Consider the following 19,400-nt stretch of genomic DNA (forward strand, 5'->3'; position numbering starts at 1 on the left):
CTATTGCAAAATATATGTGGGAATTTCTCATGAAGAAAAAAAAATAAAAATAAAGGCTACATTTTCTGCAGAAAATAAGCATGTTCTTTCAAATGATTGATTTCTCTTAAGACTCGAAGTAACAAAGAAATCATTACATTCTTTAGTAAATTGTTCCAGTTGTTTGATCACTCCCACTCTTTAAAAGTTGACACATTACTATTAGCCTGAGTAAATTTTTGTTTAAATTTTAAACTTTACTTTTGTGTTTACTTTTCTCCTAGATTAAGAAACTGTATAGTTTCAGAAATCTCATTTCTCATTTATATACACAAAAGTAGATCAGAAATCACTTTCACTTCATTTATGAAAAAGTGAAAATCACTTTTCACTTCATATTGGTAGGGAGGATTTTGACAAATTCTTTCCGTTTCTAACCCTGAAAAGATTAGGAGACAGTACATTCTAGGTATTGGATACAAAAAAAAGAAAGTGGCATTTCTCTTTGGTGTTTGAGATCTTTAGATATATCCGGCTTTTCTCAGATTCCTTAAAAAAAAAAAAAAAAAAGGATTTTCAAAAAGAAGAAATATCGTTTATATAAATCAAGTTTACTGAGGAAAAGAGTCTAATTACTTGTAGTCTGCTCCAGAATTATTTTGGTCCTATTCTATGACTGATTTCATTGTTACTTACACACTAATTGAGGCTGGCTTGACGGTTTTTGAAAACTTAGTTGTGTTATATCCTAAACACAGGTTTAAAACAGCTGGTTGTTTTTGCTAGGAAAAAAAAAGTGGAGTTGCTTTTTGTTAACAATAGTCAAAATAAGATGTTTCAGAAAGAAGAGGAAAAGACCTATAGACCTCATATTTTTGTGTATTATATAAGTTTTCATAGTAAGATGACATTAGGAAGGAAAAGGAAAGGAAAATTTAGATTTAGAAGATTCAACATTTCACTTAATGAACCTGGGAAGAAATGAAAAATGAAATAAAAATCATTGCGCAAGAAGAAAGGTGGAACAATCATGATAGGACTGTACCTTGTGGTGTATAACAGGGTGAATTGTACCAGTGTCAAAACCTGCTCCACTAACATTTATAGCAAATTTCCCATTAACATCATTAGAATGTGGATTTCAATCTATGTGTTTTCATTCTTTCACAGAATCCAAAGACTGAACTAGAATCCATTTGACATACCTCATCCTCCCTAAGGTAACCTAAAGACATTAACATCTGTAGAGTAACATGAAAACAGGTGGTACAATACCGTATCTTAGACTGTTTTATAGAACATATGTCCAGTCAGGGGTTCACAGATCTGTATAGTTGTTATAAGCCATGAATTTCACAAGAAGAGATCAGTACTAGGCTAATCACACAACTTTCTCAACAGTTTGTGATATCTTCAAAATATTTTACTATCACCAGCCCCCTTCATCTCAACATGCCAGAACATGGTTTCGTTTTCAAAATAAGAGAGCAAAGATGGGCATCCTTTTTCTTAGTGCCAAAAAGGTATAAAATGAAAGTGATATACTAGTCAAAGCATTAATGGGAAAGGTAAGCAAGAGAAGTACAGGAGGAGAAATGACTCATAGATTAGAGTAGAAAATAAATAGAGAGGAATGTTTATATCTTCACCTTTTCTCTTGAGTGTCTGACAATACCAAATTGCTGTTCCTTGTGTAAGTGATACCTTGCAATGTATAATCTGACAAGTTATTTCTAAAATAGCTAGTTTTTAAAATATCACATAGTTCTTTTCTTTTATGAAATCAATAATTAATGAAATTGCTGAATTTGATAGTCAATATCTAAGCCAAAGCTTCAGCTACTTGCATCTAAAGGGTGCAGAATATCTCCAAAAAGCTGTGGTTGGAGTTTGGGCAAATCTCACTAGTTCTGTAGAAGAGATGAATTGCAGTTCCTCCATTAAGCAAAACCAAAATAAAATTGCAGGATAATCTCTTCTGATCCTAGGCACTACTCACTCATAGCTTTGAAATGCTGACATATTCTATAATTCTTGAGTTTCTTTTACTTTACTTTTACTTTATTCTTTCTGCTCCACCAGAAACTTTTCCCCTTCCCCTTCCCCTTCCCCTTCCCCTTCCCCTTCCCCTTCCCCTTCCCCTTCCCCTTCCCCTTCCCCTTCCCCTTCCCCTTCCCCTTCCCCTTCCCCTTCCCCTTCCCCTTCCCCTTCCCCTTCCCCTTCTCCTTCCCCTTCTCCTTCTTCTGCAGAATTTAAGGCAAAAAGAGACAATGGCACTTTTGATGCCTATTACATCTCATCGTAGACACATATGCATGCTTATTGTCAGCTTGTGAGAGACAGGGTTTCTCAGAGAAACTTTGACCACAGTTCTTCAAAGACAATTGGTGTTGATAGGCAGCCTGAAACAAGCTAGCTTCCAGACTCTGCAGACAGCTCTTTTCTTATCTGTGGCCAACCACATACTATGGGATGGGTGTGCAAAAGTGGATTGCCATTCTATCCGAACTTTCATTAGAGTAAAATGTGGACAGCTAAGTGGATAAATTGACCATTAGCCAATTTCATATAAAGAGCCAGATACTAGAATGGATTTTCTTCCAAGCTCAGTTAAGTGTGCTACTCAAAGGATAGCCAAATCTATGCCAAATCTATGCTTCAGAGTTTTGCTGGTTTGTAAGTCATGACTGTAAAAATAAATAAATAAATAAATAAAATAAAATTACATTTCTAACCAATGTAAGGATGAAAGAAAGGCACAAAGCAAAACAATATATATATATATATACACATCTTTACAATTTTACTTATCTCATTTGCAAAAGCTATTTACCAAGTCATCCATAATGAAAATATGACAACAGAGGGATGAAGAAGCTTTTCTCTGTAGACTTTTATCTACTAAGAGACTACATTCTTCCAGAATGACCTTTGTGTGATTGAAGACATTGAGAACATGATTAGAAAATAATTTTAGGAGCACGAATTAGATAAAATATGAATTCTACATTTAAGAACTATTTAAAACTTGTTTTAAGATCTAAATGTACTTCTTTTCTCTTTATAATACATCTCCCAAAACAAAAAGCCTTTATGCAGATATATGAAGGGGTGTAAATACACCACTGCAAAATTTGTTAAAAATTAACATAGATAAGTGAGAATGCATTCTGCTATCTCCTCCTCCCTCCCTGAGAAGGTTTTATTTCTCTCATTTTGAGAGCAATTTTTAAAGATGCCAACTAGATTCATAAAATACCATCTAGCAGCCTTTGAATCCCAGAGTGATCATCTGTATCATCTACAATAAAATAAATGAAATTTACTAGATTGGAGATTATACTTTTTACACATAATTTTCCTCTTCTTAGTTTTTCTTTCGTCCTTTTTTTTTTTTTTCCTTTTGAAAATTCATAGCCCATTAAGAAATGGTTACAATTTATTTTCTTTCATTTACATAGCTGGATACATTGCATGAGCAAGAGGGATGTATTTTGCCAAGAAAGGGTACTGTGTAATATTGATGACATTGATGGCAATACAGCTCCTTTACACTTAGTAATGTATTCTATTTTTCCTTTCTGGACACTTTCTTAAAACATAGAATTATCATGCAATTGGATCTTCTGTCAGTGTGTCTCTCCTGACCAGGAACCTGTTTTTCCATTCCTGCTCTTGAATAATCATCACTTGTAAGGAAATGTACTTTTGCTCTATAAAAATAGTGAGCAAAAGTAATTTTATAAATGAAATGTACTGTAATTCAGCATTTATTTTATATCAAGAAAAGGCTAATAAAAAGCTACATGGCCCTTTTCTATTTCCTATAAGCTACTGAAATCTGAAATTATGCTCTTTTTTTTTTTTTAATTGTCATAAAAAATGAAAAGCGTCTAATTACTTTTATAAAATGATTAGGCCAATGCCAAGGCCCTTGTGAAGCTAACAAAAACCTTCACTGACTTCTCAGTACAGAAATTTCTACCCATATTATAGAAAACATGAAACCAATGGTCTCTAAGTACTAAAATACTAGTTTAGAAAGACTAATTTGTTGTAAATCAGACTAAATTAGAGCTTAAAATAAGAACATTGCTACCTTGCACTTCACACAACAATGCTGCATCCTAAAAGCATGCAAGCCATCGCAAGATTTAGAGCTCAGCTCAATCAGGGACAACAAAATTAGAAATAAATAGAGAAGAATCAATACAAAGTGTTGTCTGGCATAATGAAACAGTCCTTAGGTAGAAAATCTATTTTATTTCTCTCTCAGCAGCTGCACTCTTTGACAATCTCTGACCCTGCCCAGTACACAGTAAGGTTATTTATTTTACTGGGAAAAAAATGTGGAGTTACATCTCTTACATTACAGAGATACTATTTTGTTGATCAATAAAGTGGTTAAACAATTTAGGTTTGTTGTTGTTGTTAAAGATACTTGTATTAACACTGCTGTTACTTCATACAGCATTAAGAATTACTTGGTACGTTATGCTATTGTTTTAACAGTCAATGCTTATCAGAAATTGTTATCTACCAGACTTTTTTGCAACATCAAAATTTGTGCCAGGTGTTGTTAACCCCTTCTAATAACAGAATTCAAAATGTTCCTCTTATGACTGAACATTCAGTATTGGGCGTGTAACACTCAGTGGTTCTTTCTTTCCTTTCTTTTTTATTTATTCCAAGGACTAAGGAGTGACTGTCTGTGTGGGATATTTAATTTAGAAAAGTGCATCACTCTTGCCTCTTTGTGACTCTCTTTCAGTACCTTCCTAGGCACTGAAAATTCTGCTTCTGCACTTACCCACAAGTAGCTTAATCTATAGCTAGGGCTACAGTCCACAATTTCAAATCTATTTTTATGGGTATCAGGGTGTTCTTAACAGCTTAAGGTATTCTTTATGGGCTGAACTTGGAAGTCTTTCCAGAGTGCTATTGACTGGCCCTGTACCTGACTGTCAGAAATTGTTCAAATTTGTGGGGATGCTTCTCACCCTTTTGTATAGCATACTAATGTGAAAAGCTTTCTTCAATTTCCTCTCCTGCCATTAAAACCTAACTCAGTCAAGAGGATCATATTTGCGAAACTGTGCTAAATTTAAGCACCCTCCATCATAAAATAACAGAATGGTTGAAGTTGGATGGGACCTCTGGATGTCATCTAGCCCAACTCTAGTCCTGATCAAGCAGGGTGACCTAGAGAATGTTGGTCAGGACCATGCTCAGATGGCTTTTGAATATCTACTAGGACGGAGATGTCATAGCCTCTCTGGGCAACTTTTGCCAGTGCTCAGTCACCCTCAAAACAAAAAAACTATTTCCTGATGTTCAGACAGAATCTCCTGTGCTCCAGTTTGTGCCCGTTGCCTCTTGTTCTGTCACTGGGCACCATTGGAAAATGTCTCCATCCTCATTGTATTCTTGTTTCAGGTATTTGTATAAGTTGATGGGTTCCCCCCAAGCCTTCTCTTTTCTCAGAGTCAGCAGTCCCATCTCTCTCAGCCTTTCCTTGTAGGAGAGGTGCCTAATCCATTTTTTTTTCCAGTCCCTTCATCATCATCATGGCTCTACAGAAGTCCAGTGTGTCCATGTCTTTTGTACTGGGGAGCCCCAAACTGGACACAGTACACCCAATGTAGCCTCACAAGTGCTGAATAGAGGGGAAAGATCTCTTTGGATGGCAGTACAACTCTCTGGTCCATCAGTGACTCCCTCCAGTTTTGTGTCATCAGCAAGCATGTTGAGGGTACCCTTGGCTCCACCATTCAAATCACAAATGAAGATGTTAAACGGGAGTGGATCCAGTATTGACCCCTGGGGTCACTCACTCCTAGTTTCTCTCCTCCAATAAAAGATAAGGGAAAGGAGGGATGGGGCATGGGACATTCATTATTCGTGCCACTGATCACCACCGTCAGGACCTTGCCATTCAACCAGTTTTTGATCCACCTCACTGTCTGCCGACCCAGCCCACACATCTACAATTTGTCTGTGAGGATCTTATGGAAGAGAGAAAGAAAAAACTTACTGAAGTCCAGATAGACAATATCCACTGCTCTCCCCTCATCCATCAGAGCGGTCATTTTATTATAGAAGCTTACCAGGTTGGTCAGGCATGAAGAGATTCTTGTACTTCACGCTGTTCAGGACTAGCTGTTCCTTCACCTTCTCAATGATTGAGATGAGGCTAATGGTATCCCTTGTAGTGGGTTTGGCTGGGATTGGGTTAACTTTACTCATAGTAGTCCATATAGTTCTGTGCTTTGCATTTATGGCTAGAACAATGTTGATAATGCACAAATATTTTGGCTATTGCTGAGCTGTGTTCATACAGTGTCAAGGCTGTATCTCTGCTCCCTCTCCTCCCCAAGGTCCACAAGACTGGAAGTGAGCAAGAAGCTGAGAGGGGATGTAGCTGAGACAGTTGACCCAAACTGACCACAGGGATATTCCACACTATATGATATCATGCTTAGTAATAAAAACTAAGAGAAAGGAGGGGTGGGGGCATTCATTATTGCTTGGGTTCTGAAGTAACCTCCTCCTGCAGAGGAGGGGGAGTGAGAGAATGGTTTGATGAGCACCTGGTGGCCAGCCAAGGTTAACCCATCATATCTCTCTAGGTCCTTATCTCACAAGAGTCATCCTTCTTGTGGGAACTACCAAAAACTACAATACTCTAGGACAAGGAGTATTACACAAATACAAGTGTGTATTCCTGAAGGAAAAAGGCTCTCCTGCCTAGTGCTTATTCTTGTAAGAGGATGAATCATGCATTTTTGCCTCCAGCTACTGGTATTTTTCATTTCTGGAGAATTGTGCAGGCACTGGGTTCCAGATTTAGGCTGTAGCTATTTACGGAAGGAACAGTTTCATATTCTTCTTGGTACAAGTGGCCAACTTCACCCAATGGGAGAGAGCACACTCACATCTGTAGGTCCTAGAAAACCTCTAGCACAGTGGAAGTCCTGCATCCCTTCTCTTTCAACAAATATATATGCACTTAGACAGATATTCAACATAAACTACATAACAATAATTGTATAAGAAAATAAGGTCACACTTTATGCACTGAATGCTGTAACTGCACTGCAATAGAGCTTCACTTAGTTTTGCATTGTCTTCTTCCCAGTTTAAGTCATTTCTTACTCTAGTTTTGTTTTGTTTGGTTTTGTTTCCCCCCTAATACGGAGTAGCTCTGTCTTTAAATTTCAAATCCCATGAAGTGGAAGGAATTGGGCTTAGGTTTCTTGAGTTACTGTGAGCACCTTAACCTCTACAGGGTTGTAGACAATGGGAGAATAGTAAAATAGGAACAAAGGAAGAAATACAACTTAAATCTAAAATGTCCATCTAAGAATGGGCACAAGTTACTTAAGTTTCCAGATGCACAAAAGCACTCTGTGTTTATAAAAAAAGCACATTGCACAACAGAATTCAGAGTTGAAAATATGTCCCATTTCCTTTTGTCTAGCTCTAGAAACTTCATAGTATATTCTGTATCCTATGGCATCTTGTTCAAAATGGGGGCTCTTTTGGATTCTGTTCAGAACTGTCTTAACTCCAGACATTTCATAGCTCATTTACCCAGATAAGATGCATTTTCAATAAAGTTCCAAGGACAAGATATTTGAAAATAGGATGTTGCATCACTACTACATTGATTCATTATTCCCTTTCTTAGATTTAGTTCATGGAGCTTAAAGAAATCATTAAGTGTTAACATTTATTGCTCAGAGCTGCCATAATAACCATATTATGAAATCTGCTTGCAGAGGTTAAAAGAAGTCCTTCTTTATTTTTAACTCTTTCCTCTAGTCTTGAGCCAGCAATAAGGCACATTGGTCAGTCAAATTTCCCTGACTACCACCAATATCTGAAATAAAAGCAAGAATACCTATTTTAAGGTTCTGCAATATGTTGCATAATGGATCTTTCTCCTACTGGAACAGTTTGAATCTCTTATTACTTCAAAAGTGACTATATTAAAATTTAGGTTGCTATTGTTAGAACTCTAGAATATGTTAAGAATTTGCTAGATTGGCAGTATTAAAGAATCTAATGAGTCATACAAGTTAAAGTTTCTTAAAGAGAATTCAGGATGAGTATGAATTGAGCACTATTGCTATAGGTTTTCATTTCTTAGTATACACCAATGCTATCCTGAACTTTGCAAATATGATCTTCTAGGATTCAACTACAAAAGTAGATGATAAATTTTTATCAATGACTGTAAAAGACTGTTTTCCTATGTTTGTTCTAATCTTTTGAGCTATATTTCAGTAAAAGTACTTGCATTAAGTAGTTCATATTTGCTAAAAATCCACAATAGAGTTAGTCTAGGAAATGGGAAATGATTTTACCAAAAGCATCATCACAGAAAACATATATGCAAAGTTCTAATGTGGTCCAATATTTATTATTATTATTATTATTATTATTATTATTATTATTATTATTATTATTTTATCTAAGAAATCTGTATACATTTTTAATCCTTACTGAAAATATTCAAATCTGAAAGCAATAATATCTAATAATTTTAGTATTAGGTATTAAAAGCAGAAAGTACTATGGCCAGCAAGGTAGAATTCATTTTATTCTGCTCTTTGCAAAGTCATAAAAACAAAACAAAACAAAACAAAACAAAAAAAAAAAACAGAAGAATGAATAATTACTGTTTCAGCTACAGAATTGTGATGAAATAATACTACTGTAACACCTCAACTGTGGGTGAGAATGGAAACCATCTGCTTAATTTTCATTCTCTTAGCAACCCCCCCGAGATATCACCTCTTTCTCAGCTATTCAGAAACAGGTCATTACTTTCTCTGACATCTAAGCCACCATCTGCTAAGAAATTTTATCTGTCTGTCTTTCTGCCTGTATATTTATCTTCCTTCCATGCAAATAACAATAAGCAACATTTCTCAGGATTATTTCAGAAATCTGCTACCAGAAATTATGAATCTAAAATGTTAAAATACTGCCTTATATTTTTTTTATTTTATATATCCAAATGTATCTATGGATATAACAAGAATTCTAGTGATATAACAGGTGATTAAAACCTGTTGTTAAAGCAGTATATTTCTACCATATACTGTTTTTTCTCCTTCTTTGTGGTTCATTGTTCATCTTTCCTGTCTCAACAGATGAAGTTTTCTGTTGTCTGAAAATTGCAGAGTTTGGGGTAAATATAAGAGTTTTCTCATCTTTAATTTCAGGATTTTTTAACTATAGCTTCAATTTATTTTTAATTGATCTTTTACTCCATTTGATTTCTGTATATATATATATATATATATTTTGCTTTAATATATTTGGTAGAAATTCATTCCATTTTTTTTCCAAGTGAATCAGGGTTTATATCCATTCAATGAAAGGATGTGACTGTTCGGTCTGGCTAAGGAATATTATATCTATCTATCTATCTACCTACCTACCTACCTACCTATTTACCTATCTATCTCAGTTTCTTTATTTACAATTTTTAGAACGATAATAATTTCTCTCTGTGACCAGAACTTAATGTTGGTATCCATACTTTTGGGTAGCTGACAGTTACAAAAAATACTTGCCCTTCACATTCCAAATGCACTTAATGACAACTTACTATAAATTTTCTTTCTGAATGAAGATACTGAGGATTTACTCACTGCTCACATTTATAGGTGTTCTAATGAAGGACAGAACAATGGAAGCCGTCGAACTAATGAAGTGTTATCACCTGGTAACATGAGAAACCTGTAACATTTTTAATAGAAGAGACTAGATTAATGCCATTTCAACCACGAAGAGTTGGGAATCAATTTCAATGCTAATCAGTGGTTTAAAGAATAGATTAGTAATGCAGTAAATGCCATTAACCTTTCAAACACTGACACTACATGAAGCTTCCCACAGAGGTATGAAACACTGTGCAGCTGTGTTCCAAGAAAATACAATGCAATAAATGTATCAAAGACATTCTCAGTCTATTTTATGGCAAAATAATGCTCTGAACAAGTCTTACTTAAAAAGTAAAAACAAAGCAAAACCTTTTCTTTTAACAACAGAAATAATATCTCTAATAAAAAGTTTATTTTTGAGTTTGAGTTTTCTGAAATACAATTTTATTTTTTTTATTTTTTTTATTTTTTTGAAAATTACATAATTTTACTGGCATTACGTTTGCTTTCCAAAATGTGATGGGATTTTTACACCTTCATAGAAAATTGGTGTATTAGAAAATGTGCGTGATCCTTTTAGAAATGCTGTGCCTACATGATCATTGAAAGATGTAACAGGTTATTATGAGTTTTCTCACCTGTGTCAATAGAGATGGTCCAATCAGTACAGAAAGGTACCATAAACACAGTGCTCCCCTTAATGATACCTGCAAGAGTGGAAAACACATTTTTCAACATGACATCAAGACAAAGAAATATATCCTCTCATGTGAGACCCAAAGTCCACTGATACTGAAAAAAATGGGTTGCCTAGTGTAACAATCTCCAGTACTGACTCTTTACACCACTGGAAAAGAGAGGGGTCTAAATAGTGATCACAACCAACTCAGAACTTTCTTACAGTCAAAATATTTCGTCTTATATGTGACTTGTTCAAGTATATAGAAAAGCAGGCAAATAGTAGTGTTATTTTTTAAATAACTCTCCTTGGCAGTATAATACATGTCAGAATTCACAGTGTTTTCTATTGCGCTCATTAAACATGGTTTAAAATATTAGATATTAATAAATAATTTTAATATTAAATATTAAATATACTTAAATATTATACTGGTATTAGCATTTTCACCTATCATCTTATTTTTAATCCTCCAAATTATGTAAATTATTTTGCAACTTACATTCTATATGTAAGAAATAGTTCTGTGACCTTGTAGAAGAAAATAGAAACTTTAATTCTCCTCGTATAAGTGTATAGACCTTGAGAACAGAAACCTTTATTTCTCCTATGCTTTTTAATGTTCAAACAGAATAGTGAGATGATGACGCATATTGCACAAGCTGTTTTAGTCCTGGTATTCCATCATTTTGAAAGCACTGTTGATACAATCAATGATGATAAATGATTCATCTCACTTAATTGGGCTGAGGAAAAAGTGAGATACTTCCAACAAAACTATTTTAAAAGGATTTAATGCTTAGATTTTTCTAGCCTTCTTCATTTTTACATATGTTAGCATTTCTTCCAATCTTTATCCCCATTAAGGCAGACATATTAATATGTCAAAGAGAAAAAAAAATGTCCCTCAAGTGCAGATTGCATTAAGTGAAATAATACAGAATTTAGGTAAATATGCACCACAGTTTTATCACCTGCAAATAGATACAAAATTTAGGTTGTCTGTCTTCCAGCTGTGATTTCAATTACATTAAAAACTCACTGCATATGTAATATATATATATATAACATATAATTTACTAGGTACTTATTACTTCTTCACAGTTATTATTGATTTGAATTGGAGGTATTGCACACTAAAAACATTATATTTTATACATATTCTTAAAAAACTCCAGACCATGAGAAAGACCCATGTGGGAGCACAGGAAAAGTGTGAGGAAGAGAGTGGCAGAAACAAAGTGTTATTAACTGATCAGAATACACACTCCCCCGAGGTACTTGGGATGGGGGAGGAGGTCGAAAAGTTGGAAATGAAGTTGAGCCTGGGAAGCAGGGTGGGTAGGTGTTTTTAGTTTTGTTTTTGATTCTATAATTATATAATTTTATAATAATTGTATAATATTATATAATATTTTTTGTTTTAAATTACTATAATTTGCAAATTAAATTATTTTTCTCCAAGTTGAGTCTGTTTTGCCCATGATCATATTGATCAAAATGAGCCATCTCCCTGTCCTTATATCTACCTATGAGTTTTTTCATCAGATTTTCTCTTCCTGCCCATATGAGGAGAGGGAGAGAGAGAGTGACTTGAGAGAGAGGTGGGCATCTGGCAACTAGCCAAGGTTAACCCACCACACACAGACAGGAAATCAGTGAATAATGAAACAGGGAGGACACCAGGATGCATAATACCATACAAATGACTGAAAAGAATAGTAGTAATTCAGAACAATAGGCGGCTGAACACCATGTGGAATTTAAGATTCATAAAAACAGAAATAATGTTAAATTTGGGTTTTCCAGCCATGCTTCCTACAAAGAAAGTTTTTCTATTACCAACTTTCATAATATAAAAAATATATATTTTGAAGTGAGTGATATCAACTAAGATGGAGAGTTCTCCATCAATCAAAAATATTCTGCACCTAACAGGCATTCAGCACATTGTCAAATGACAGAACAATGCATTTCAAGGGAAGAGCTGATGTGCTTTTTTTTTTTTGAAAACACTTTAGGTAGATAAACTACCAGAAGAATTTTTGAAGTGAGTAGCTACTGAAATAATGATGAAAAAATTAGCCAGAGGATGGACAAAAGGAATATTTATGTTCATTGTATGTAGGAATTCTGAGAAATTATGACATCGTTCCCACTCAGTATCGTACATGACAGAATTATAGAACCATAGAATGTCCTGAGTACAATTGCCACAAAAATCTAGTTTCAAGGAGAAACATAAGATCAAAATAAGAATACTCCTTACATCATTAAAAAAGTCAGTGTACATCATTAATCATGTGTTTTCATTTCCATTTCCAAAGTTTGCACTTCTTGCAGGCATAGCCAACTTCAAATGATACTGTAGATATAATAACTTTAATATATCAAATGAATACAATATAGGTGTTCACAGTCACCGGAGAAGATATATAATCCCCTGGAATGGTCATCTTTTAATTGGCCTCATAAGTAAAGAATAAGATATACTTTTCTACAGACAGACAAACAATCCCATCAAAATTGGAGACATTAAACGGGAAGTGAAAATACGGAATATCCATGAACTTCAAAAAAGTTAAATATGCCTATTTTGAAGTTATAATCGGATGCAATCACTGTTAAAAGTAAAAATAAAATGGTAGTAGCATTAAAAAGTCAGTCATCTGAGATCACGTATCTTCAGCTTCTGTGAAAGAAATTGTGAAGACAATTTTTTCAAAAGCTTATTTGAAAGAAATTGTAAAGGACATAGAATTGCTAACTCTCTAACTGAGATTTTTGAAAATAAAATAAATAAAGTGAAAAGTATGGTGAATTGAAATAGATAAAATTTCCCTGAGTATATGATATTTCATTCCATTGAAACATTCTTGGCAAAGAGTGTGATTGATTAATATTGCTTATTTACTAACTTTGGACAGAATTGTCTTTATTAATTATGTTGATAAAAGACATAGCCCAAGATGTTGGTTGAAGTACCGAGTTCAATGCAGAGTAATAAATAGTAAGAGTAATAACAATAATAGTTAGAACAATAGAACAATACAAATAGTGTTATAAGGTAAATCTGTTTTCTTCAGATACGTTATGTCAGGTTATTAAAACAGTGTAAATAAGGAGGCAAGATCATCCAGATCAAGGCAAGAGGCAAGATCATCCAGAACAGGATGGAAAAATTCCTTTTTAAATATATGTAATTAACTTGGATACCATTTTCCCAGACATGCCCTTCACGATCTCCTCCATTATTTGTCCTGGTCTTTAAGGGCTGGATATTTGTTTGTTTGTTTGTTTGTTTGTTTGTTTTATTTAATTTTTCCTTCTTGGTTCTTTTTGGTCCATTAAACTTGTTTTGGAGCCAGAATATAGAGGTGGGGAATCCTTAATGTCTCACAGACAGAAAATGAAGTTAAAAAAAAAATCTGAGCTGTGGCCAAAGCTTTATCCCGTGATTTTTCCCAAGGAAGTAAATACAGTTTTTAAAGTACAATCCTAAAACAATGCTATCTATGTCCTCACAACATGGAATAACTAATTATTTTGAAAACCAGCATTAGTTTGTATGTTGGCTTATAGTCAAGGTTTATTTATAATGCAAATATGCAGTATATATGATAAGGATATACAGTATATAGGGTGAGAAAAATAACCTGTTCCAGTATTACATGAATGTGCTATCTGTAAATGCATGGATGTTAAAAGACGCACACAGTTGTTTTCTAAAGAAAAGAATACTTAGAGATAATGAAATGCTGAGGTAAACAAGTCACTCTCAAAATGAACTACCAGTGATGTTTTTCTTGTTCTAAGGTTCTTTATTTCTACCTATATTACTTAGATGCAAGCTGTCAGTAATTTTTGTCTTTTCTATAACTTCTTTTTTCCTTTGCCTATATTAGAGACAGACAGAATGTATTTGCTTGTACATGAGAGATCTCTTGATCTCTGCTGAAAACCATTCTTCTCTAGATCTTAATATTGGTTTTGGTAACTATCTTATTATCTATTTTATTTATGTATTTCTTTATTATTTACTCCTAAATTAGGTTCAAGCTAGCATGTTTTCTCCAGTTAGTTATATTATTATTATTATTATTTTTTATTGGGCTCCCTCAGAAATACGTTGTAACTGGTTTCCAGTACTTCATATCAGAGGTTGTTGGTACTTCCATCTGTGAATCTCTCATCTCCTGAAAAACAAACAAACAAACAAAAACCTGTCACTTGTAATACAGGTTAAAAGTTTACCAATACTATAACATTAGTTTTTTAAGTTGTTTTAAAGATCTCTCAGTAGGTTATTTGGCAACTTTAGGACAATTAAGTGATGACAATACATAGCAGAACATAACAGATGACAGATTTCACATTCTGTTAATTGTTTTCAATGAGGTTGATCCAGACCTATATCCATGCACTGAGTTTCAGTTCCTAATTGCTTGCAATTTGCCCCAAACACTTAGATTTTGAGCTTGCTCCTTAAAAGTTCCTTTTAGTTTGCATATGATTTCTATTAACATCGTTGCTCAATCAGAATTGTTCTTCCTAACACATAAAACAAAAGCATAAGGTAAATATCATTCAGATCTTAATGAGATTTCTTCAAAGCAGGTAACAGAGGAAGGTTTTTTTTTGCTTTTAGTGTGCTAAACTGGACTTTGAAGGGATTGTGTTCAATTCTGTTCACAGCATAAACTTTGATTGCCTTTATCTGGGGTTGCGAGCTATTTAGATATCATAGAATCACAGAACAGCTTGGGTTGGAAGGGACTTCAAAGATCATCTAGTTCCAGCCCCCCTGCTACAGGCAGGGATGTCACCCACTAGATCAGTTTGCTCAGGGCCTCATCTAACCTGGCCTTGAACACCTCCAGGGATGGAACATCCACAACATCTCTGGGCAACCTATTCCAGAGCCTCATCACCCTCTGAGTGAAGAATTTCCCCCTAATCTCTAATCTAAATCTCCCCTCATTTAGTTTAGACCTATTCCCCCTCGTCCTGTCAATAAGTGATTGAGCAAATAGTTACTCTCCATCTTTTTTATAAGCCACCTTTAAGTATTGAAAAGCTGCAATAAGGATCACCCTGGAGCCTTCTCTTCTGTATGATGAACAGCCCCAGCTCTTTCAGCCTTTCTTCATAGGAGAGGTGCCCCTTGATCACCTTTGTGGCCCTCCTCTGGACCTGCTCTAACAGATCAACCTCTTTCTTGTGCTGGGGACCCCAGACCTGGACGCAGTACTCCAAGTGGGGCCTCACAAGGGCAGAGCAGAGGGGGACAATCACCTCCCTTGACATGCTGGCCCCTCCTCTCTTGATGTAGCCCAGGATGCAGTTGGCCTTCAAGTGCACACTGCCAGCTCATGTCAGTTGTTTCATTCATCAGAACCCCCAAGTCTCTCTCTGCAGGAACTCAATGAGTTCTTCTCCCAGTCTGTGCTCACGTCTGGGATTGCCCCAACCCAGGGGCAATTTTTTAACAAATAAATAAATAAATAAAGTCATAGGAAAAAGGAAAACATATATTAATTCTTGTAAGGTGTTGTGTTTTACCTCAGCATGTTTCAATGGACATCATGATTCAAAGTCACTTTCTATTAATAAGCAGTTTTGCATTAATTTAGTGGATTTTGAATTATATGCTAGGAGATTGTTTTACCAGGAACAGCATCAGAGAAGCTCTGACTAAATTCTTTAAGTAAGAAAGAAGGAAACTGTGATGCTGGCAAAGACAGTTAGACTGTCTAAAATTCCGTTGATATAAAAATGTGAGCTGCAAGATATAGAGAAACTTTTCACATGGCAGTGGCTGGAGCAATTGAAAGTGAAGGCATGCCAATTTGCATCATCTGAGGCTCTGGCCCTTTTAACTTAAAAGATGAGTACCACATGTTAAGATTTATGTTATGAGAAATATATAAATTCTAAACTTAATATTAACTTTTAATAGAATGTTCTATTAAACTAAGTAGAACACTAGAACATTTAATTTAATTATCAGAGTATATTTGGTTTACGGGGCAAGGTTTTGGTAACAGGGGGCTGCAGGTACTCTGCCTCTGTGAGCAGAGCCCAGCAGCTGCCCTATGTCAGATAAGAGCCAGATCCAGCTGACTCCAAAACTGCCCTGCTGCTGGCCAGAGCCAAGCCACTGAGTCACGTTGTTTGAGCCTCTGTGAGAGAATATTTAAGAAAAGGAATAACTGCTGTGCAACAGCAGCTGGGAGAGTGAGAAACAGCCCCACAGACACAAAGGTCAGTGCAGAAGGAGGGCAGGAGGTGCTCCAGGTGCTGGAGTAGAAGTTCCCCTATGGCCTGTGGAGAGGCCCCTGGTGGAGCTGGCTGTTCCCCTGCAGCCCATGGGTCCCACACGGAGCAGATCTCCACGCTGCAGCTCGTGGAGGAGCCCCCGGTGGAGCAGGTGGATGTGGCCTGGAGGAGGCTGCGGCCCATGGAGAGCCCCCGCAGGAACAGGCCCCAGGCCGGAGCTGCAGCCCGTGGAGAGCAGCCCACGCAGGAGCAGGGGGCCTGGGGGGAGCTGCCGCCCGTGGGGGACCTGTGCTGGAGCAGTTTGCTCCTGGGGGATGGACCCCGTGGTACGGAGCCGTGTGGGAGCAGTGCTTGAAGAGCTGCTGCCTGTGGGAAGCCCATGCAGGATCAGTTTAGGAACGACGGCATCCCGTGAGAGGGACCCCATGTGGAGCAGGGGCAGAGAGTGACTGTGAAGGAACAGCAGAGACAAAGCATCAGGGACTGACCACAGACCCCATTCTCCATGCCCCTGCACCGCTCAGAGTTCAGCAGGCCAGCACAGTAAAACCACCAGCCCTGGTAATGATCTTACTGTTCTTCAAGTACATGTTTATCACTGTCCTTCCTGAACTTTACTGATATAAAGTTGGAAACATATCTTCAACTCAGAAATTCTGTATTTCATGTTCATAAATCCCAAGTGCAACTGTTACCCTTTCTTTACACATAAGACTGTGATAACCCGTATGGAGAGAGTAAATAAGCTACCATAAGTTTAGATAATTACTCAAATGGGAAAGATTAATGAAAGAGTAAAAACATTCTGTTTCAGCTACTCCTGACGTGCATTTTTTTCTATGTTCAGTTTGTTCTTTAAAACAAAACAAATAAATAAAGTCAGTCTGTCAGTGACAATTTGAACTTCTGAAAAAGGTTCAAAATAAATGTTTTTTTGTTTGTTTTATTGTTTCATTTTTTTTGAATTGAACTTATTTTCAGTATTAAGACATTTTTATACTTACTGAAAAATGGTAAAGAATCTGTGCATTTTTGGAGTACTTATACTCCCTTAAGGTAAAGACCTTTTCAAAAGAACTGACCACTTTTTACTTTTCAGAGATACTTTTAAACAGTGCGTTAATTTTCTCATCAGTTGCCATCTCCATCAGAATCAACAGCTTCATGTCTGTGTAAGCAACTCTGGCACATTTCAAAGGGTTTTTACACTTACCTTATGCTTTCTGAAAACCATTCACTCTTTCTAGAAGACTGTAAAAATATTAAGAATAACTGAAAAGTCATAAAGTCATACAAAAGAATATTCTGTTCGATTCCAAAATATCGCTTACCTCCAGTCACCTTTTCTACTTCTGTACAGAGATCTGTTTCATCAGAGCTTATTTCAACAAGTGTTTCAGATCTTATTTGCATTCATAGCATTAGAAAAATAAATCATGTAAAGTTTTAGAAGAAAGGATTTCACTCCTGGTACTTTGATCCCAATGAGTCTATGTGGTAGGCGTTCAGTGTAAGATCTTGGGAAACTAAACTCTTTCATTTTAGCAGTGCAACTTTTGTCAGATACTTCCTTGTTAGATTTTTTTTTTTTTTTTCAAAAGTCAGCATAGGAAAAAGTAAATGTGAAGATAATACGTCATGTACATTGATACTTATGAATGTATTCATTTACAGTGCAGAAAATTCAGACAATTCACAGCTTCCAAACATATTTGTGGATGACCAAAACAGTGTTATGTCTCAGAAGAGATCTTACAAGTATCAATCAGCTGTAATCAATAGGTCTGGAAGGGCGTGTCTGCTCTCTCCTTCTCCATGGATAGGGCTGGTGGCTTTCATGGCTGAGGTGAGAGAGGGATAGAAGGAAGGTTAATGTGGGGTGACTACTTGCAAATGGCAACTCCTCCTTCTTCACACCTTTTTAAACCAATGTTGCGTACAGGGATTTGTTCTATATTCAGAGTCAAAGGTTTTGTAGGCAAATATTAGGAAAACCGCTACTACATTTACTAACAGGACAAAAAGATGAAAGATCTATCCATAGTAGATGAACAAGTAATTTGTTTGTGGAAATTATGTCAGTGATCAGAAATTGTTTTGATAAGATAGGACCTATTAGTTCTTCTAGTTTTGTTATACTGAACAACTCCAGAAATAACAAGATGTCACAATTTTATGGTGACAAAAAGTCAAGCATTTGTTAATGCACCACCCCCTTGGCCTGTTATTTATATCCTTATACTCTATAGTTTATGGTTATTTGCAATTGTTTACAGAACTTGTTTACATGTTAGGCATCTAGTTCTTGTAGGTTATTTAAATTATTAAATTCTGTTAAGTCAAACTATCAGCATTTGTAATATTATTATAATTCTAGAGTTATGCTGGCTTTCTTATGAAACAAAATCTTTTCTAATAGTTTAGTGTTCTCACCCAACTGTTTTCTGGTTTTCTTCCATTATTAACAGATAATGACATCACAGCCTCTGACTCAATGAAATATAACATATATTCAAAACAATCTTCTGAAGCCAAGCAAAATTATTAGACCTAATTTTTTATGCTTGTATTTTTCTCAGAGATAAACAAAGAAACGAACAAAAAACGTTCCCAAGCTTAGTACTGGTATACATGCACATTAGCACTACATTTGCTTTCAAAATATTTTGCCAGACCGGTCTCCATAAATAATTCTACCAAATCAAAAGTGTTTTATAAAAGTATCACAAGAGCATTACATGGTCTCAGTTCACCGCATTTATATTTTTGCAAGATAAAAAAAAAAT

The 19,400-nt window shown here is 35.6% G+C and overlaps 1 long non-coding RNA gene across 21 annotated transcripts in view; it reads right to left on the bottom strand.

Annotated features, from left to right (window-relative positions):
• Nucleotides 1–19,400, bottom strand: part of LOC310892401 — a 90,087-nt gene that overhangs the window by 22,676 nt on the left and 48,011 nt on the right. For 16 of the 21 annotated variants that reach the window (XR_014578079.1, XR_014578080.1, XR_014578081.1 and 13 more), the window contains 2 exons: nt 10,295–18,455; nt 9,645–9,732 (listed from right to left, as the gene is read on the bottom strand). This is a non-coding gene — a long non-coding RNA (uncharacterized lncRNA). Of the gene's footprint in view, nt 1–9,601; nt 9,733–10,294; nt 18,456–19,400 lie in introns of all 21 variants that reach the window. The other 5 variants (XR_014578087.1, XR_014578088.1, XR_014578089.1 and 2 more) reach the window with 5 other exon arrangements.

The sequence above is a fragment of the Anser anser genome, assembly GCF_964211835.1.
Source record: "Anser anser genome assembly, chromosome: 1".
NCBI lineage: Eukaryota > Metazoa > Chordata > Aves > Anseriformes > Anatidae > Anser > Anser anser.